Source organism: Cebus imitator, unplaced genomic scaffold, assembly GCF_001604975.1.
Source record: "Cebus imitator isolate Cc_AM_T3 unplaced genomic scaffold, Cebus_imitator-1.0 Scaffold60, whole genome shotgun sequence".
Taxonomy (NCBI): Eukaryota; Metazoa; Chordata; class Mammalia; order Primates; family Cebidae; genus Cebus; species Cebus imitator.
In genome coordinates, this window is record NW_016107375.1 from 11739254 (window position 1) to 11761972 (window position 22719).

Consider the following 22719-nt stretch of genomic DNA (forward strand, 5'->3'; position numbering starts at 1 on the left):
TTTTAGTTGGAACACTGGGTTCGAGAAAGAGAGTCTGGAAGCAAGGCAGTGATAAAACCACAATGCAAAAAGGAAGGAATTATTTATGAGAAACGTACTCCTTGTAACAAACCAGGGTTCACATCTGGTGGCCCCAGAATGCTATCTTATGGTCCACCATTCTTATATTCATAGAAAACAGATTTTCCCATGGAAATGCATATGCATTTGGACCTTGATGAGGAAATATGAGAAGTATGTGAAACGGTACTAGGCAGAGACATTTTTAATTGTTAAGGAGACTGCAATGGGAAAATCACTTGCTTAAGGCCCCTCACAGAATCTGCTGACGGAAGAGTAGGTTAATATGCTCAAGGCCACTGTTAATAAAAAGGGATAAGAACACATGCAAGAGGATCCTAGAATCACACTGGGTTTTTTTTGTTTGTTTGTTTTTGTTTGTTTTTAACTGAACATTTACAAACTTTTAAAAACTGGAAGACTTTAAAGAGGTTTAAGGTATTTGTCTACACTCGACATGAGCTGAATAAATCTTCAATGACTATGTCAAAGCAAACACCCTTTACTTACCAACTTGAGCCTCCACCTCTGGTGACTTCATGTGTCACCCTGTTTTATTGTTCAGGGTGTATCAATATCAAAGGACTTGGAATGTAGTTGAAAGAACTGGCCATTTAAGTAGTGGGTGTACTTTAAGGGACAAGAGGGAGACCCCACCTGTCCCCAGAATAGCACAGTTTCATCTAATATTGGAGAGACTATCTCTTGCATTAAGGAAAATAGAAATATCTCTGGGAAGGCATGTTTATTGTATTTTTTTTTTTTCTTATCCATTGGAAATACTTCAGATTTAGTCTATCAGTAACTAGGCAAATAAATACATGGGAGGGGCCATATGTAGGACCTGTGATATATATGGGCAGACCAGGCTGGCAGGGAAGAAAATCAGAGATATCAAGCCGGGGACGTGTGTTTGCCCTGGGGCTCTGTTGGGATGGAATTTTGTGGTAGGAGGAAGGCTCGAGAAGTAGAAGAATGTTGAATACAAGATTCACTCATTTTTTAATTATGCTCAGGGCTGCTTATAATATGATTTTTCACAGACGAATTTTTTTTTTCTTTTTGAGATGGAGTTTCCCTCTTGTTGCTCTGTCTGGAGCACAATGGCCCGATCTCGGCTCACCACAACCTCTGCCTCCCAGGTTCAAGTGATTCTCCTTCCTCAGCCTCCCAAATAGCTGGGATACAGACATGTACCACCATATCCAGCTAATTTTGTATTTTTTAGTAGAGATGGAGTTTCTCCATTGTGGTCAGGCTGGTCAGGAACGCCTGACCTCAGGTGATCCTCCCGTCTCAGCCTCCCAAAGTGCTGAGATTACAGGTGTGAACCACCACACCCGGCCAACAGATGAATATTTAAAATATGTATATTTCTCATTTCTGTACTCCACTCTCTCATCCAATCTTGTATCTTCATATTTGCTTCCCAACTTTTAAAAATCTATTGTTAGAAAGAATCTTAGGGCATTAGTTAATATTTGAAGATGAATTCCTTATGGCTTACCCTATGTTTCTTCCTGGGCACATTTGTAACAACTTGGCCCAACTTTCACGATAAAGGAATATGTTTCTAATCATGCAAAACTCTCATAAGAGGGCCTTTGAAAGTGAGGTCATCTTCCTGGGTGTCTCAATTTACCCCATATTGACAGATTACTCTCTCCACGCTTCAGGCAGGTTCATGCTGGCTAATATAGTGAACCCTTCTGTCTCCTTCTTCCCAGGCTCTGCCTCCCTTACTATGGGAGGCATACAGGCCAGGACTGCAGAACTTGGCTTACACATGAAATTATTCTGTTCTTAAATTCATGTATTCCAGAAGGAAAAACTCTGGTCCATTAAAGTGTATTTCATAATAAAACCTCAATCTACAACATTTTAATACAACCTTTAAATGACTAGCTTTATGTTTATTTTGGATTTATGTTTAGATGAATACAAAAAGAAAAAGATAAAGACAAGAGGGAGGAGAGACAAAGTAAAGTGTGATTGCTGAACTTTGACATAAGAAGAAAAATAATCGCTAGGCTCTATCTCAGGATAAAGCCTCACTTAACTACCTTTTACGTCTTTTTCTGATCTTATAATGTCTGAATCAGAGTGATGCATAGAGATCCTGCAAGATCTTACACTGGCAAAGAAAAAAAAGGAAAGGAAAGGAAACGAAAGGAAAGAAAAGAAAAGGAGAGAGAAAGAAAGAGAAGAAAAGAAAGGAAAAAAGAAAAAAAAATCAATGATATTTACAAGAATCTCCATGCTGAAACACGGAAGTAGGCTGTCACATCAGAGTAATACTTTCAATATCAAAATTTAATATTGAAAAATGTGATCCTCCATAGCCTAGAGAATTTAATTCATCAAATTTCTCATAATCTTATTAAGAAGTGTAGGCAGTGACCCTTTGCTTCTCTGGGTTGTATTGACAATAAAAAGGCTTAGTGTCCTGAAAAATATTATAGTTAGCAAAATAATCACTCTGATATCTACAGAGATTCCTTGAAAGCAGCTAATATCTTTGGTTCATATTTTCCATGTCACATTTTTTAAAGCGTATATATGTATTTTGAAAGGCTACACTGTGATTGCAATCATTTGTAGTGACCTAATAAAGAGTTACACTTTCCAAAGCTGCTTATGTCTAACGAATCTTGGTTACTTCTTATTTATTCCACATTGCTAATTTTCTAAATCTTAACAGTGGTTATAAAAGATCACAAGAATATAAGAGACTAGAGAATACTTGAAACTACCTTTTTATCTCATTATTCTACCACATTACATTATTCCATTATAAAAATACCAACTAGTGGGATGTATTTATGCTTGTTTGTTTTCCACACACAATACTAAGAAAATTATGCATAAACTTGCTTCTGTGCTGTTACAGAAAGCATGAGTGATTTTCCCCTCACTGACTTGGACGTTTTGAATGCTGTAAGATAAAGGTCTAAAAAGTGTTTCTCTTCCCTAAACCATAAAATTGAAGACACTGAAAGGTTTTGCAATCATGTTATATCTAGGTGACTGACTCTGGAAATGCTTCACCAGCTTTACTGGAGGTGCTTAGTCAAGCAGTGGCCAGGGACAGCTCTACCATGTTCTTAGCATTCCTTCCCTTGAAACCAAGAAACCTTACCAACAGGGAGCATGCAACATTCAAATAGGGTTTTCAAGTCTGACTAGATCAATGATTAGTGATTTAAGTAATGTGAAGCTTCTGTCAGTAGTGATCTCTTTCTCTAAAACAGAACTTGGCAGACATGCAGGACGTCCACACCAATGTCCATGTACCCTGGCCCTAAGGTGGGTAGTGTCTGGGCATGCAACATCTCTGCAAAAGATAATGCAGCTTGAAGAAGCTAAACCTGAGACATTCACCAAATCTCTTCTGCTAAGTGGGGTTTAGTTCTTTTTTTTTTAGATGGAGTTTCACTCTGTCAGCTGGGCTGGAATGTAGTGGCACAATCTCAGCTCACTGCACCCTCTGCCTTTCAGGGTCAAACGATTCTTCTGCCTCAGCCTCCCAAGTAGCTGGGACTATAAGTGCACACCACCATGCCAGGCTAATTATTTTCTTTTTGTATTTTTAGTAGAGATGGGGTGTCACCATGTTGGCTAGGCTGGTCTCAAAATCCTGACCTCATGATCCACCTGCCTCAGCCTCCCAAATTGCTGGGATTACAGGCATGAACCACTGTGCCTGGAGGGTTTATTTCTGTCTAAGAGTTTCCACCTAAAAGACCCAGGGAACCCAGAAGCACAACCCAGAGGGAGAGAGGTATCTATACTCCTTCTTGGTAGTTCAAGGTGCTGGCCCCAAAGCAGAAAGCAATGTACAGGAAGAGACATCAGGGAATGGGGTGGTTTTATACCCTTACTGCCACAGTTTTACCTAAGCAGTTCCTAAAACTGTGGTCATGATGCCTATAGTAACTTACTGATCCATATTTTAAAATAGTCAATTGGACCACATTGTACAACATCAGGGAACACCATTCCCACTATGTTCAGAGTGACTAATGCTGGCTAAGGTTGTAGAATCCACAAGCCAACATTGGGGCCCTGTTGGCTCTTTCTTCTACTTATTTTAAGAATTCTGGGCTCTCAGCTGTACGCCACCCAAAGGTATCACATTTTTAAACATTAAGCTTACTATCATAAATATCACAATATTGCGGAACAAAACAGGGTTTTTTAAGAATCGGAAAGATGTAATTTTAAGAAAGACAAGGATAATGGTGGGGGGAAGGTAATCATTTAAAGTCTATAAGTAAAAAACAGAAATTGAATGACTGACTTAATCAAAGTTGTCAAGAAATTAGGGAGTAAATAAGTAGCTAGAGGAAAATTATTTATGACCTGAACTCTAGGACAATGTCTTGCTCTCCCTCTGTCCTTCTCTGTGAGATGTCCTTCCCTTGTTCCTTGTATCAAGAAGACATTAAATTTGGTAATATTTCCACCTCCCACATTGCCCTGTTTACACTTTTTTTCTCCAAATTCACCTGTGACTCCCATGGAGTCAAGTCAGAAGTTTGCACAAATTAAAAAAAATACGTCAACACACTTCAAAAAATATGTAACTTTTTACTTAAATATTTTCCAATTGATGGTGTTCATATTTGACTCCATATCCTCCTGAGGAACAGGCTTCTGGTGCTATTTGCCAGGAATCAATGCTTTCACAAACAAAATCAGTATATAGGGGAGCATAAGACAAGGGTTGAATCTCAAAAGGGCCTTATCTTTTTCACACATTTCATCTAATACAGAACTTGGTGGTATTTGCAACTTTTATATCATGAGGGAAACACATTTTTGCCTCATAGTATACTAGAAATACCCATGGACTTGGAGTCAAATGGGAAAAGATCTATATAAGCTTGGCATTGTGACTCTGGAATGCCTTATTCAAACACAGGCACTTCTGTGATAACAAAAGATTTGTTTCTGCACAACCCCACTCTGCATTCTTCTTTTCAAAATGAAAATGCCACACGCAATGCTTCTGAGAACACAAACTTCACTTTATTCATCAAATGATAAGACTTTAAAAATAACAGAGAAAGAGAGGGAAAGAAACAAAAAACTGGGGGTAGGAGGGCATGCTAGGCATGCTAGGCGAATCCAAAGACATTTATTCAGTTTTGCCTGCAAATATGAAGAACTGATGGGCATTTTCTGAGGAGTCTAAGCTTTTCTATGAGTTTTTATGTTTCTTTGAAAAAGGATACTCTATGCGTTTGCTTTTTGAGGGCAGTAGACATTTTGATAGGAAAGCCTGCATTTGTTCTACTTTTCCAATTTTCCATGGTGTGACATTATGAACAATGATAGGTTTCAGGGACTTAGTAAAATATGCTGTTTTCCTCAGCAACTTGGCCTTCCCCGCCTCGTGGTGTAGAGCAGCATGGAGTTCAGTATACACTGTCCTGTATCACACCACCTGCATGCACAATAAAATCTCCCCACACCCAGGCAGGGCTAGGGGAGGAAGGATTATTCTTTTTTTTCCCTCTATCTGTTTACACAGTTTTTGTTGCATATTTATTCCTGGGATCTTCAAGGTGAGGGTCTGGTGCTCTGTAAATCACTAAGTCACATCCATTTTTATGGAAATCTGGTGATTCTGCTGCATACCTGGTCGCTTGTCCCAGCTGTCACTTCCTCTTTTGACAGAGGCTAAAACCTCATCAGACAGGGCCCCTCATTCAAATATGGATGGAATTAAGTTACTTTGGTCCAGACAATGTATTTTCATGCTGTGAGTGGATGCAATTCCTCCAACCAGCTTGGTGGCATACATACTGAGATGGTAAAATTCTACAAATAGTTTTGTTGCTGTTTTTTTCTTCTTTATCCTTTTATTTTCTCATCCTGCTGGGGAATGTGGAAGAGTAGAAGGGAGAAGTCAAAGAGAGAGGTAAAGATTTCCATTTGTTTTTATGTATGTTACAGGTAATTACCTAGCCTACAACTTAAGATTGTCACCCAGAGGACATCTCTAGCTTGGTACAGAGAATACACCACTTAACAAATTTTCTTTGACCTCCAGGCCCATAGCCTTTTATGACTAGGTCGATGGTATTTCCTGAGACAGCTGTCACTTTCAAAGGTGACAATCTTTTTTCTCCCTGCAAGAGAAGTTTAGATACACGCATATGTTGTGGTTTGCTCTCCCAAAATTCCAAGTCCTACAGTTTCAACCTGTGGCAGGAAGTCACACAGAAACATTGTAGAGGGAAATGTTCCTGTGCCAGGGCAGAGTGGCAGAGAACAGGGCTGGGGAGGACTGAAATCAGTTGTATCTTTTGAGTTAGAGTCAGACCTCTCCTCTGAGCAGAAGAGGAAGTATCTGCCATGGGTAGTGTGTTAGTCCCTTCTTGAATTACTATAAAGAAATACCTGAGACTTTGTAATTTATAAAGAAAAGAGGATTCATTGGCTCATGGTGCTGAAGGCTGTGCAGGAAGCATAGTGCCGACATTGCTCAGCTCCTGTGGAGGTCTCAGGGAGTTTTACTCATGGTGGAAGGTGAAGTTGGAGCTTGCATGTCACAAGGTGAAAGCAGGAGCAAGAAAGAGAGAGAGTGCATGCTGCAGGGGGGGGCGGCGGTGCCACACACTTTGAATTGATCAGATCTTGCCAGAACTCACTGTCAGCACCAAGAGAGCAACAAGACACGAGGGATCTTCCACCATGATCCAAAGACCTCCCACTAGGTGCCACCCTCAGTTATTGCAGATTATAATTCAACATGGTATTTGAGTGGGGACAAATATCCAAACTATATCAAGTAGCAACTGGCTGAGAACAGAGAAAAGGTGGTGACACGTCAGGGATATCTGAAATATCCCTTATCTTGTATATATCTCTCCCACAGACTGGCTGATGACTCACTGCACATCTTTAATGAGCCTTTGTTCGGATTTTAAGAAATAATACCAAAGCCATATCATTATGAAGGCAGGGAAAGGGCAGGAAAATATCACATCATCTTTTTCTTTGGCACTTATCTGTCTGGGAATGAGGTGCCTCCAGCTTGAGAAGGGGCCCAACCATAATAGGAATGGAAACCATGGCAGGCACTGTTCCCCCTCCAGTGGCTATAGCAGTGACCTTCATGGTAGATTTCCTGGATGGTAACAACTATCATTCAAAGACAGGGATGTTCCCAAATATCACGTTACTTTTAAATAACTCACACTTTATTATTGGTTAGTTACTATCATGTTGACTAGGAGAAACTTTAACCACAGTTTTTTGGGATCCACCTCCTATGACCCTCACTTCCTAGTGTTGTGCCAGGTTTTGGCAGGTTTTATGACTGAAGAGCAGCTTTTGGTTGCGGGGGGGGGGGGGTTGATTCTTGGATATTAACCCACAAAGGTCACTACTGAAATATCCCTCGTTCCTGTCTGGGTTGCCACTCTAATGTCCAGATTTCATCTTAGGGGATGGGAGTCTCTGCTATTACTTTACCGACAAGGACATGGTCTGCCTGGAAGACTATAAATGTCCTTTTTGCTCCAGTCACAGTCATTCTTTTTGTGATATTTCCTTGTCCTTTCGGGAACTTCTCACTGGGATTTCATCACACCCTTGCTCGGCCCTTTTCCCCCTTCCTCAGCCTATTGTATCTCTTTTTCTTTAAGACTCTTTCAAGCAGAAAGTTCCTATTCAAGTCATTAGATTGGAATACTCTGGAGTGGGATTTCATCTTCCTTATTTCAGCAGTTCTTTCTGCTCTCTTCTCTGAACACAGAGGCCTTTGAATGGGAAAGAAAGGGAAAAGGAAAATATAAAGAGGCATAAATAAAATATGAACATCAAAATACAATTTCACTACTCAGGACTCCCTGTATATTTCTGCAGGATGGTAACTATACACTGGCCCATGGCCAAGGGGAATGAGTGTGAACAAAAATCTAGCCAGGGCTTATCTTGCCAAGCCATGCTGCATCCACCAAAAAGAGGCATCTCTAACCAGTTCATATGAGGTGACTTAGGATTTAGCAGTGGCCTCATTCAGTCTATGTCCACATCATCAGGAATTCCTGAAAGCCGAGAGAAACTTTCTATTCCTAGGACCTTTGTCAACACACATCAGCCTCCTGTGGTCTTTGATCCAGTCTCTCCTCTAACTGAGCATAGATTTCATGTATAAAAGAATGTGATTTTTTATTTGCCTAGTTCTGGCCTGGAATTTTGATTTCAGGAGAGCTCTCTTTGTGGAAAAGTGTTTTGGTGTTTCAGAAAAAGAGAAGGTCATGAGTAAAGGCACAGACCACATTTTCTGTTAAGAAATGCTTTTTTATCCAGTGAAACAACAAACTATAACCTGGGCTTGGAAAAGGAATGTTCTCAAAAAGTGACGATGACAGCTCCAGCTTTAATTCACTTCCCTGACTCTGACAATAAAATGACAAATGAAATCAGTGACTATCTTGGAAACAGCTATTGCTTTGGTGGTTAAAGAATGCAGCCCTCCACACGAACAGAAACATGTATCATCGGAGAAAATGGTTCCCCTTTACCAATTTTTCATTTATGTATTGAACTTAGTATTTATATATGAAACACTTGTTTTAAGGACTCTAGCAAATGCAAGTGTCTCTAAAAGTAGAGAAGTTACTGCCATAAAATAGCAACATACTTTATAGAGGCCACATTTATACAGTGGAGAATGATAGGGACAGGGAAACCTGGAGAAGCATGCTAGGTCTAGAGGCATTCAAAGCATCATGTTAAACACAGTTTTGGTCAATATTAAGGGTATATTTGTGCCACCTCTCTACAACACCTGCTTGAGAGGATAAGTTAGGAGAAGGAAAAAACATGACTATGCACATTCACTGTTATCAGATACCTTACAATCTACAAGATCTTCTGATTTTGTAAATTGGTAAGTTAAGACTCTGAGAGATTATGTGACTTTTCTCAGTTGGCATTCTTCTAGTGGGGCAAGGAGGCAATCACAGAATAAATGTGCTTTTAACAAAAAAAAGTATCATTTTACACTGTCATGCTGCCTGCTGTAGAGACCTTATCATCTTATTGAAGAGTGGAGGGGTATATATAAGAAAAGATGGACCACTTGGGTGAGTCGCAGTGAGAAGACCAGAGGTAGACAAGCTGCTTAAACTCAGGGTGGGTAAGAAAGGTGTTGCTTTTTTCAGAGATTGGGAGGTGGTCAAGAGCACATGCATAATGGCATGAACAAATGCTGAAATGGCCACAAATGTAGGTACTAGTGCTGAAAGCTTGTTTTTGGAGAGAAAAGAGGTGAAGTAGTTAAACAAGGTGTATTAGGTAAAAGGAAGAAAGAACAATGTGTGATCTTTATAGGAAAATATGCTTTAAAAATCATTGTTATTTCCAATCCATGAATAAAACCATAATTTGCTTCATCACTTCCAGCTTTAAAACTATGGCTGTGATTTTATTCAAAAACGTTTCAATAGGTAAACTTTCCATAACTATGTAAAACAAAGGAGTTGTTTTCTGCTCAATATGAATACTTAATTCTAGTTTATGTCAATGGGAAGAGAAGTGGAAATAGAAGAAAGTGTAAAAGTGCAAGGGATTCTGATTTTGAAAAGCATTTGCCAGTGTTTCATGGAATCTTATGGAAGAAATTAATTCAAATTGGCTTGGATACGAGTCTTGTCATATGCGTCAAAGACTCTCAGAAGAGTCCAAACCAATAATGATAAACAAGAATGTGTCTTGCTGGGAGGAGGTGGTTATTACCGTGCCAAAGGCTACATTTTCAAAACAGCAGTAATCAGTTAATTGCTCTAGTGTGTACCACACCGTGGGGAACCCTTTCCGGGTTAGTTAGACTGCACAGAATTTTACAACTTGAAGGTTTAGAAGACAGTGAAGAGAAGGTTTTTTTTGTTTTGTTTTTATTTTATTTTCTTAAGATTCACTAATACTTATCTGGCTTTGAAAATAGCCACAAGCCCACTAGAGATAGCAAAGAGTAACTCAGATCATCATCACCTGAGATCATGGAATACAGAGCTCTTACAATCGAATGAGTTTAGATTTAATACACTAGCCCTAGGCAAAATAAAGTAGTAAGTTGTTGGGAAATGTCTCCAGTGTTCCTGTGCCTCTTCCTTCTCACTAAAATAGTTTCTATTTGTTGAGTACTAATAGAATACACTGCACTTTTTCTACTAATTTAATCTGGACTATCCCTATAAGGAAGGTACTATTATTATTACCATTTTACAAATAAGACAATTGAGGGTAAACGTCTTCCCAATCTCATAGGTCTTACATAGCAGAGACAAGAAGCAAACCCAGAAAGAATAAACCTAGAACTCAAGTACCTAATTTTGTAAAACACTAATTGTCAAAACAACCCAATTGACTTTTCCTATACATATAATGGCTTTATTCTCTCCCACAATAAAAAAATGCGAAAAAGTTAATTCTAAAAGGGACAGATATGACTTAATGTGCATGCCACTACAGTAACTTAGTATGAATATGACCTCTCTCAAAATTGGCATCTCAAATAAAGATTAGAGTCTTACGTTAAATAAGTGAATTTACTTTTGCTAGTGAAACTTGAAGTATCACAGCAATTTGTGTATGAAGGGTGTGGATGAAGAAATAGTGCTTTGAGATGGCAAGGTATTCATAATAGGGGCCCCTCCAAGGGGCAACCTGCAGTGGATACACGTGAATGGTGCCCATGGAGGTGGGCAAAATGGTGGCTCTGTTTATAATGCCTTTAAAATTATGACACATAAGCTTTGACTAAGCCCTGCAGCTATGATTCTAAGACAATTGTTTCCTGCTATCTTACTATCATTTACCATATGGGACACACACACACACACACACACAAGTTGAAAATACTTCAGATGTACCTAAAGTATGAGTAAAACCATAGGAGCAAATAAAGTAATGTGTTTTTCACCCCTGCAGGATCAGAGAGTTTCAAGAATTTTATTTTTTTAAAGTAAATACAGTAACATCGGTTTTTTTGCAGTGTTCAGTTCTGAGTGTTAACAGAGATAGGTTGAGGTTGCCACCACCACAATCAGAATACATAACAGTTTTAGTGACCTCAAAAATCTCCCTTGTACTGATGTGTTGTCTATTAATCTAATTTTGCCTTTGAATAAATGGATTAATACATTTATATGGCCCCCTGGAGACTGGCTTCTCTCATTCAGCATAATTCCTTTGAGATATATTGATGCTATTGCATATGGTTTGTTTCTTTTCATTAGTATTAGTATTATTAGTATTTAAGTATAGAGATGTACCACAGTTATTTTTTATTTCCATTCATTTTTTGAAACCTATTTGGGTTGTTTCCAGTTTGGAGCTATTATGAACAGACGTGCTATAAATACTCATCTACAGGTTTTTGTATGAACATAAGTTTTCACCCAGGGTAAATGCCTAGGATTGAAATCACAATGGCATATGATAAGTGTATATTCAACTTAATGAGGAACTGCCAAAGAGTTTTCCAGAGTGGTTCTACCATTTGAATCCCATCAGGAATGTATGAGAGCTCTAGGTGTTTCACATCCTACCAACAATTTGTATTATCACAGTTTTTGTTCATAATCATCCTAACAGATTTGTAATAGTATCTTAACCATGGTTTTAATTTTCATTTCTCTGATGACTAATGATATTGAACATCTCTTCATGTCATATTCGCCTTCTGTATATTTTCTTTGGAAACATTTATTCAAGTATTTTGCCTATTTTTAATGAGTCATTTTCTTAATATTGACATTTGATAATTGTGGTGTTATTAATAATTTTATACATTTTTTTCTCCAGTACACAAAGTTTAGGAAAGTATGTGAATAATTTTTTACATAGTCTGGAACATAGTCCCAGTTGCCTGATCCGAGATCCTTGGTCTCTCTTATTCCGAAGGATGGTGAAAGGGGACCTCGGAAACGTGGTAAGCTTATCTTTCGATTAAATATCCTCTTTAAATATTTGGTAGCAATCCCTAGTGAAACTACCTAGTGACTGTGTTTCAGATACATACTTTCTCCCTATCTGTAATTTATCTGTTTATTCTTCTAGCAATGCCTTTCACAGAAAATAATTTTTTAAAAATTTTTATAAGGTATAACTTATTATTTTTTCTTGTGTATATCATGTTTGTTGTGTCTCAGAACTCACTGCATAACCCAAGGCCACAAAGACTTTCTTCTGTTTTTTTTTTTTTTTGGAAATTTTATAGTTTCATGTTTTATATTTAGATTTATGATTCATAATAAGGGATGAGGTTTAGAGTGAAACAGGCTTGTCTATTTGCTTATTTATTTACCTAAGAAGGTCCACTTTTCTCAACACTATTTTTCAGAAGATGATCCTTTATTCATTGAATTGACTTTCATCTTTGTCAAAACCAATTTGCTATACTGTTGATTTATTCCTGGACTGTATTCTGTTTCATTGATTTATGTGACTTTACCTTCATCAATAGCATACTCTTTTGATTTTGTAGCTTCATAGTGGTTGTTAAAATCAAGTTGTATGAATTCACTATCTTTGTTATTTTTTTCAAAATTGTTTTGGCAGTTAAAGGTCTTTTCCCTTTCCATATACCATATAGAGTCAATTTTTACTTTTAAAAGTTATTTTTTTTCCGAGATTTTATGTAAATTGCATTAAATCTAGAGATTGATCTGAAAAAAATTAACTTCTGAACTATATCAAGTCTTCCAATCCATTAACATGATATGTATCTCCATTTACTTAGGCCTGCTTTGATGTCTTTAATTAGTGTTTATAATGGTCAGGATACAAATCCTGTATCTGTTATATATATATATATATACACATATATATATATACATATTTCTACCTAAGCATTATATTCCTTTAAAGCTATTGTAAATGGTGTTATTTCTAAATTGGGTTTTCAATTTGCTTTTTAGTAGATCCAATAAAATTTTCTATAAAGACAATAGTATAATTTATGAATAGTTAATATTTTTTCTTTGCTCCCTTTGTGTCTTATAGATTTGTTTTTCTTGCCTTATTGCACTGACTAGAACATTCAGTATGATGTATAGGAGATGTAGAGCAAACTTTTTTATCTGATTCCAGATCTACAGAAGAAAGCATTCAAATTTTTTATCATTTAAATGTGGCCAGCTGTAGTTTTTCTGTGAATGCTCTTTATTATGTTGAGGACATTCCCTTCAATTGCTAATTTCTAAGTTTTCTTTCTTATCATTTATGTAAGTTGTTTTCTCACATGAGTTTTCCACATAGATTCATATGTGCACGTGGTTTTTCTTCTCTATTCTGGAAATGTGGTAGGTAACATAGATTGATTTTCAAGGATGGAACTAGCCTTTTTTTCAGGATTAATCTCATGTGGTGATGGCATATTATTCTTTCAAATATTGCTGGCTCGATTTACTAGTATTTTGTGTCTCTGTTTATGAAAAAATTAGTCTATAGTTTTGTCATTGGTTTTGGTGAGTTCTTTCAGGAGGATGTATAGTTTGTGTTAGGTCTTGGTGTCAGGATTACCTAGTCTCATAAAATGAGTTGGGAAGTGTTTCTTCCTATTATCTGGAAGAAATTGTGTAGACTTTTTATTAATTCCTCTTTAAATATTTGGTAGCAATCACTAGTGAAACTACCTAGGTCTGGAGACTTCTCTTTTTCCAAAAGATTTTAATAATAAATGTAATTTTTATTTATTTATTTTTATTTATTTTTTATTTATTTATTTTTTTTTTGGAGAGGCAAGGTCTCATATTGACCTATATTGACCTGGTTGTGTAACCAGGAGGAGGGAGTGGGGGCATCCTGAATATGTTCCCAGTTCCTGGATCTGAGGTCCTTGGCCTCTCTTATCTAGAAGAAGTAAGAGGGGCCCTGGAGGCACGGTGAGCTTACCGGTGGAATAAATATCATGGGCCCAAAGAAAAGCGATTTACTAGGTGGAGAGAGAGAGAAAGAGAGAGAGAGAGCTCCCAGGCTGTTGTGGGAGAGGAATCCTGAGAAGGATATCCGTATAGATAAGGAGCCATAGATAAGGAGCCACAGAGTTTTAACCCTGGAGTTATTCCCTCCCCATTCATATTCTTGTCCAATGAAAGGATTTCTTTCAAATTTCCTTTGGAGTGATTGATTTTTGACTCTGATACCGTATTGGCTGCTTGGTCCACAACAAAGCCCCCTCCTCCCAGAGCTTTCCATGGGCTTTTGGACAAAGAAGCACACCTGGCTTCCTCTACCTAGCAGGTGGGGTGGAAACTCAAAGAACTCTGCATTCCTGGGTGGGGGCGTGGCTGGAGGCATGGCACTGGGAAACTCCTGCCTTTGAAACCATGCCCCTCGTGGGCCCAGGAAGAGAATGTTTTCTTCCTTAACACAGTCCCTCAGTTGGTCTCAAATTCCTGGGCTCAAATGAGATTCTCATCTCAGTCTTTCAAAATGCTGAGATTACAGGTGTGAGCCACTGCACCTGGCTGAATTTAATTTTTAATAAATATGTTTGTGTATATTATATTTATCTTCTTGTGTGAATTTTGGTAATACGACTATTATAAAATTGGTATTATAAAATTGGTACAGTACTTTATTTAGGTTGTCATATTTATTTAGCATAGAGCTGTTTGCAGTTTTCTCTTATTTTAATATTTGTGTAGTTGGTAGTGATATCTCTATTTTTTTCTTGATTCTTATGATTGTTTTTCTTTTTGAAAGTGTTGAACAGGGTTAAATTATTTTTTATTGATCTTCTTTTAAAATAAATTCAATTTTATTCTTTTAAAAACTGACCTTTGTGAGCCAGGCGCCGTGGCTCACACCTGTAATCCAAGCACTTTGGGAGGCCGAGGTGGGTGGATCATGAGGTCAGGAGATCAAGACCATCCTGGCTAACGCGATGAAACCCTGTCTCTACTAAAATACAAAAAATTAGCTGGGCGTGGTGGCATGCGCCTGTAGTCCCAGCTATTTAGGAGGCTGAATCAGGAGAATTGTTTGAACCTGGGAGGCAGAGGTTGCAGTGAGCCAAGATTGTGCCACTGCACTCCAGCCTAACAGAGCAAGACTCCATCTTAAAAAAAAAAAAAAAGGAAAAAAGAAAAGAAATTCACCTTTGTTTATTTTTCAATTTCATTGGTTTGGGCTCTTTATTATTTCCTTTCTTCTACTTGCTTATGTTTACTTTCCTCTTTTTAAAAAACTGTTTCCTTGGGTAGAAGCTTAAATTTTTTATTTGGAACATTTCTTCTACTCTAATATAATAATTTAGTGTTATAAATTTCCTTTTAAACATTGTTTGGCTCAATCCCACAAATATTGAAATGTTGTATTTTTATCTTCAATCGGTTCAAAATATTTTTTTAAATTTCCCCTGAGACTTTTTTTTGAAAAACACAGATTATTTAGAGTTGTTTTGTTTTGTTTCCAAGTGTTTGGAGATTTTTAAATTTTCTTTTAATTATCAATGTCTACTTTAATTTCATTGTAATCAGAAAACATATTATATTATTCAGTTATTTTAATTTTATTCAAGTTTGTTTCATGAAACCAGGAATATTGTTTATTTTGATGAATGTTCTATGAGCACTTGACAAGAATATGTATTATACTGCTTTTGGGTAGAGAGTTCTGTAAATGTCAATTGTAGCTCATTTATTGATAATGTTATTTAGTTATTCTCTTCTTTCCTGAATTTTTGTCTAGTAGTTTTGACAATTGTTGAAAGAGGGATATTAAATTCACAAATATAAGTGGGAATTACTCTAATTTGACTTTCAGTTCTATCAATATTTTGAAACTCATCGTTTGGTGCATACACATTTTGGATTGCTGAATTTTGGGTAAATTCACTCTTTTATCTTTATGTAACATTGTTCTTTATTTCTGGCAATTTCCTTTGCCCTGAAGTCTACTTTGTCTTATATTAATATTCTTTTGATTATCCAATTCTTTTGATTAGAGTTTGCATGGTGTGATAGTGTGTACTAAGAAATATGTGTTTGACTTTTGATCCTGGTTCCTGACACAGAACTGATAAATTCCTTGGAATTTCCTGAGTGACAAAAGCAGCTTTTATTCTGATAAAGTGGCTTTTAAGGAGTTCCTGGGTAGCCTGGAATGGAGATTGACTGCCAGGGGAACTAACCACATGATTAGAAGATTAAAATTTTCAGCCCCGCCCTTCAACCTCTGGGGAGGGAAGAAGTGCTGAAAGTTGATTTGTTTGCTAATGGCCTAGGATGTAATCAGTCACACCTATGTAATGAAGCCTCCATAAAATCTCAAAAGGACAGAGTTCAGAGAACTTCAGGATTACTGAACACATGGAGGTGCCTAGATGCTTTTGCACTGGGAGATGGCATGGAAGATTTACCCTCCTTTTCACATACCTTGCCCTGTGCATCTCTATCATCTGGCTGTTCATCAGGATCTTTTGTAATATCCTTTATAATTAATCAGTTAATGTAAGTGTTTCTCTGATTACTGTGAACTGTCTTAGCAAATTAATCAAACCCAAGGAGGGAGTCATGGGAACCCTGATTTACAGCCACTCAATCATAACTGTAGGTGACAACCTACTACTTGTGATTGGCATCTGAAGTGGAAGACAGTCTTATGGGACTAAGCTCTCCACCTGTGGGATCTCATGCTATCTCCAGGAAAACAATATCAGAATTGAACTGAGTTACAAGACACCATTGTCTTCTGGAGAGATAGTTGTTAGTGGGGTGAAATCTCCACACATTTTGGTGACCAAAGGTGAAGTATTCTGTCTTCAGAGTAGGAATAGAAACAAAATAAAATAAAACAGTTTTTTTTTTTTTCCCTATTGCAAACATATGATGTATTTTAATTTCTATATTTTTACTTTTAACTTATATAGTTTTATTTGAAGTCAGTTTAACATAGGCAGCATATGCTTGAGTCTTACAAAAATATATTGTAGTAATCTCTGCTTTTTAATTTACATATAAAGTCATTTGCATTCATATTATTGATTTGTTTGGATTTAGGTCTACCATTTTATTATTTGTTTACTGTTCATTCTCCTTTCTATAATTGTCTTCTTCTTCTATGACATTTTGAATAATTTGAATATATTTAGTATTCATTTTAAATGAGTTTACTAAGTATTTTTTAACATTGATTTGTATATATTAGTGGTTTCTCAATATTACAATATGTATGTTTAACATTTTAGAGCCTACTTAGAATTAATATTTTAACACTTCAAATTAAATGTAGTAAATTTACCACTTGAAATTAAATGTAGTAAACTTACCTCTGTCTATATTCTTTTACCCTTCCTCTTACATGTTGTAGGGTTGTCATTTCTATTTCATCCACATACATTGAAACTTCTTCACAGAGGTTTGGTGTGGTGGCTCTCATTTGTAATTTCAGCACTTTGAGAGGTCAAGGCAGGAGGATTGCTTGAGCTCAGGAGTTTGAGAGCAGCCTGGGCAACATAGTGAGACTCATTTCTACAACAAATACAATAATTAGCCAGGCCTAGTGGCATGCATCTATAGTGCCAGCTACTCTGGAGGCTGAGGTGGGAGGATCCCTTGAGCCCAGAAGGTCAAGGCTGCAGTGAGCCGTGATCACACCACTGCACTCCAGCCTGGGTGACTAAGCAAGACTCTGACTCAAAGAAACAGACAAACAAACAAAAACAACATTAAAAAAGAAACTTCCTCGGGTAACATTACATATTTTTTCTTTAATCGGTTTTTAAAATGTAAGAGGTAGAAAATACACTAGTATATTTATCCTGATAGTTATTATTCATTCTTTTATTCCCCTAAAGTTCCAAGTCCCCCTCTAGATCATTTCCTACAATGTGAAAAGCCTTTAACTTATTCTTAGACTTTATTCTTGCTGAAAATTAATTTTCTTTGTTTTCTTTCACCTAAAAGTATTTTTATTTCACCTTCATTTCTAAAGAATACTTTTTTCCTGGAGATAGAAATACTGGTAGCTAATTCTTTTATATGAACATTTTATAAATTTTATTCTGCTTTCCTTTGGTGTCTATGGTTTCTGATGAGAAATCCACAGTTATTTGATTCATTACTTGTTTATATAAAAGTGTTACTTTCCTCTTGTTGCCTTCAGAATTTTTTTTTTTTTGTCTTTAGTTTTCAGAAATTTGATTATCATATGCCTTGGCATGGATTTCTTTGAACTTACCTTCTTTGGAGTTTGATGAACATTTTGAATATGCTTTCATTCTTCATCAATTTGAAAAGTTGTCTGTCATTTTTTTCTTCAAATGTGTTAAATTATCTTTCACTTTTCCTACTGGAACTTCAATGAATGCCAAACTTTTTTATATTATCTAACAGGTCAATGAGGTTCCACCACTTTTTAGAAATTTTCTCTGTTGTTTAGATTGGATAATTTTTATTCCTCTGTCTTCAAGTTCATTGACTCTCCTCTGTCATTCCCATATATCATTGATCCCATCCAGGATTTTTTGAAATTATATTATTTAGTTCTAAAATTTTCATTTATTTCTTCTTTATATCATCTCTCCCTGTGCTGAGTGTGTTGGTTCTCACTGTCCTGGCTTCCTAGAGCATGGTTATGATAGCTGCTCTAAAGTCTTCTAATTGTCCCTACGTCTGTGTCACTGCTGGATTGGTATCTGTCAATTACCTTTTCTCTTGTGATTTGAGATTTTCCTCATTCTTTTTTATGCCACATAATTTTTAATTTCTTACTAAACATTTCGACAATTATGTTAGGATAGCCTGGGTCTTGTTTAAATCCTAAAATCAACATTGCTGTCATTTTAATTTGATTTAATTTGTTTTAGCATGCATTTGGCCATGTTACATTTGGGATGCAAGTCCTGATCTGCCTTTTGTAGGCTTGGTTTTATTGTCCATTCAATATTGTTGCACATTTTCATTGTTATTCTGATCAGTCCCATGTGTGCACAAACCAGTGGCTAGCCTGAGACCTGGGTGGAGATCTACTCTGTACCTCAGTTCTCAAAGCCTGATATTTATTATTTATAGTCAAATTCCTGCTATACTATTGGCTTTGAAGATGGAGGAGGGTCCATTACTTGACTAGCGGTGGTGGCTCATGCTTGTAATCCAAGCTCTTTGGGAAGCTGAAGCAGGTAAATCACTTGGTGTCAGGAGTTGGAGACCAGCCTGGGCAACATGGTAAAACTTTGTCTCTACTAAAAATTCAAAAATTAGCCAGACATGTTAGCAGGTGCCTGTAATTCCAGCTACTTGGGAGGTTGAGACAGGAGAATCTCTTGAACCCAGGAGGCAGAGATTGCAGTGAGCCAAGAATGTGCCACTGCAATCCAGCCTTGGCAATACAGTGAGACTCTGTCTAAAAAAAAAAAAAAAAAGATAGAAGCGGGATCAGAAGCCAAGGATTTAGGTGGTGTCTAAAAGCTGGCAAATACAAGAAAACAGATTCAGATTCTGTTCTAAAGCTTTTAGGAGGAAATCAACCTTGTTAATATTTTGACTTCACCTCAGTGAAACTGGATTTGGACTCTGGCCTTCAGAACTGCTTTAGGAAGTGAAGCACGCTCAAGTGTAATTTTGAACAAGAAGCTGAGGATAAATAGAAATGAAAAACAACAGACATAAGTGGGTGGCATAACAAATATGAAGCAATATGTCAGATTATAGAATAAATAGACAAGCACTGAAGTCACCCAGCAAAATGTTAGGACCTTGGGTGAAGAAGAAACCAAGAACATATCTATATCCCAAATATTGACTAAATAAGGTAGACTGGAAGATGTTCAGCTCAAATGGCAAAAGCTTCAAAAGGACAAAAAATTTTATAGCAAGAACAAGCAGTTATTTAGAAGATGCTCTGAGACACAGTATAAAAGTTGCAGACCCAGAAGCACACAGAAATGGGCTCTAGTGGTAAATAAAAAACATGTTTTAGCCATATCAACTTGAGTGAGATATGGTGAGGTCACATTTCAGATTAAGAAAGATCAGATAGAGTTTTACACTTGTTTTTATACTCATAGTTCCCTGCAGAAAGTGCATCCGTATGACACAGGGACATATAAGTAAATCCTTGGGTTGGTCACAAGACAGAAGAAGAATGGGGGAAACTATGGACAAGTTCCTTTACTGTGGTATCCACCCATCTCACCCTCCCAAAGTGCTGGGATTATAGGCGTGAGCCACTGCACCTGGCCTGTCTTTTTTCAACTTTGTTCGTTTGAGGTCTGTTTTGTCAGAAACTAAGATTATAACCCTTGCTTTTTTGTGGTTTTCCATTTGCTTGGTAAATTTTTCCTTTATCTTTTTATTTTGAGCCTATGGGTATTTTTGACATGTTATTGGTCTCTTGAGGACAGCACAAAAATGAAGCTTGACTCTGTATCCAGCTTGTAATTCTGTGTTGTTTAAGTGGGGCATTTGGCCCATTTACATTTAATATTAATATCGTCATGTGTGAATTTGATCCTGTCTTCATGACGTTAGCTGGTTATTTTGCAAACCTGTTTATATTGTTGCTTCATAGTGTACTTCAGTGTGTTTTTGTAGTGGTTGGTAATGGGTGCTTCCTTTCCATATTTAGTGCTTCCTTCAGGAGCGCTTGCAAGGCAGGCCTGGAGGTGACGAGTTCCCTCCCCATTTGTTTTTCTGAAAAGGATCTTATTTCTCCTTCACTTATAAAGCTCAGTTTGGCCAGATATGAAATTTTGGGTTGTAATTTTTTTTCTTTAAAATATTGAACATTGGCCTCCCATCTCTTCTGGCTTATAAGATTTCCACTGAAAGGTCCACCATTAGTCGACGTTTCCTTTGTAGGTCACCTAGCCTTTTTCTGTGACTTCCCTTAACAATTTTTCTTTCATTTTTACCCTGGAGAATCTGATTTTTATGTGTCTTGGGGTTGATCTTCTATGGACTATATTACTGGGGTTCTCTGCCTTTCCTGAATTTGAATGGTGGTCTGTCTAGCTACATTGGGGAAGTTCCCCTGGATGATATGCTGAAGTATGTCTTACAATTTGGATCCATTCTCTCTGTCTCTTTCAGGGACCCTAGTCAGTCATGGGTTAAGTCTTTTTACATAATCCTGTATATCTCAGAGATTTTGTTCATTACTTTTTACTTTATTTTCTCTATTCTAATCTGTCTGTCTTATTTCAGAAACATAGTCTTTAAACTCCAAGATCCTTTCCTCACCTTGATCTATTTGGCTATTGATACTTGTGATTGCAAGTAAAGTTCTCATGTTCTGTTTTTCAACTCTATCAGGTCATATATGTCCCTCTCTAAAACTGGTTATTCTGGTTATCAGCTCCTATAATGTTTTATCATGATTCCTAGCTTCTCTGCATGGGGTTACGATATGCCCCTTAGCTCAGCGAAGTTCATTATACCCACCTTATGAAGTCTACTTCTATCAATCCATCTGTCTCAGCCTCAGCCCAGTTCTGTGTCCTTGCTGGAGAGGTGTTACCATCATTTTGAGGAGGAGAGGCACTCTGGCTTTTTGAGTTTTCAGTATTTCTATATTAATTCTTTCACATTTTAATCAGTTTACCTACTTTCAATTTTTGAGGTTGCTAAGCTTTGAATGGGGTTTTGTGGGGTCTTGTTGTTGTTGTTGTTGTTGTTGTTATTGTTCTTGTTGTTTCAGTCAGTCCCCTCTTCCACAGGGCCACTGCAGTTTGCTGGGGTTCACTCCAGACCCTAGTCATCTCAGACTCTCCCATACCTGGAGGCATCACTAATGAAGGCTACAAAACAGAAAATATGGCAGCCTGCTCCTTCCTCTAGGATCTCCATCTCAGAGGAGCACTGACCTGATGCCAGTCCCAAGGCTTCTGTAGGTGTCTGAAGACTCCTATTGGAAATTCTCACCTAGTCAGGAAGAAAAAGATCAGGAACTTGCTTAAAGAAGCAGTCTGGCCAGGTGCAGTGGCTCATGCCTGTAACCTCAGCACAGCCATTTAGGAGGCCAAAGTGAGGATCATCTGAGGTCAGGAGTTCGAGACCAGCCTGGCCAACATGTTGAAACCCTATCTCTACTAAAAATACAAAAATTAGATGGGCTTGGTGGCATGTACCTGTAACCCCAGCTACTCGGAAGGCCAAGGCAGGAGAGTCACTTGAATCTGGGAGGCAGAGGTTGCAGTGAGGCGAGATCACACCACTGCACTCCAGCCTCGGTGACAGAGTGAGACTCTGTCTCAAAACAACAACGAAAGAAGCAGTCTAGCTGACCCTTGGTAGAGCAGGTGTGCTGTGCTGGGGGAACTTTCTTCATCCAGGCCGCTCGCACATTCCAAAGCCAGCAGGCTGAACTGCAAATATGGTGTCAACCCCCAGTGCCTTCAGTGTTTCCATGCCAGGGAGAGATCAGAATTCTGTCCCTAACACCCTGGGCTGGAATTGCTGAACTTCCCATAGGGAAGTTCTCCCTCCTGGTGAGGAAAAATGGATTGGGGTCCCACTTAAAGAAGCAGTCTTGCCACGACCTGCCACAGCAGCTGTGCTGTGCTGTGGGAAATTCCTCCCAGTAGGGACTGCACAGAATCCCTGATGCTGGCAGGCCAAAATAGCTGACTTGGGCCACAGAGATGGCAGCTGTCCCTCCCCCAGAGAACTCATCTAAGGCAGTCTCCAGTCT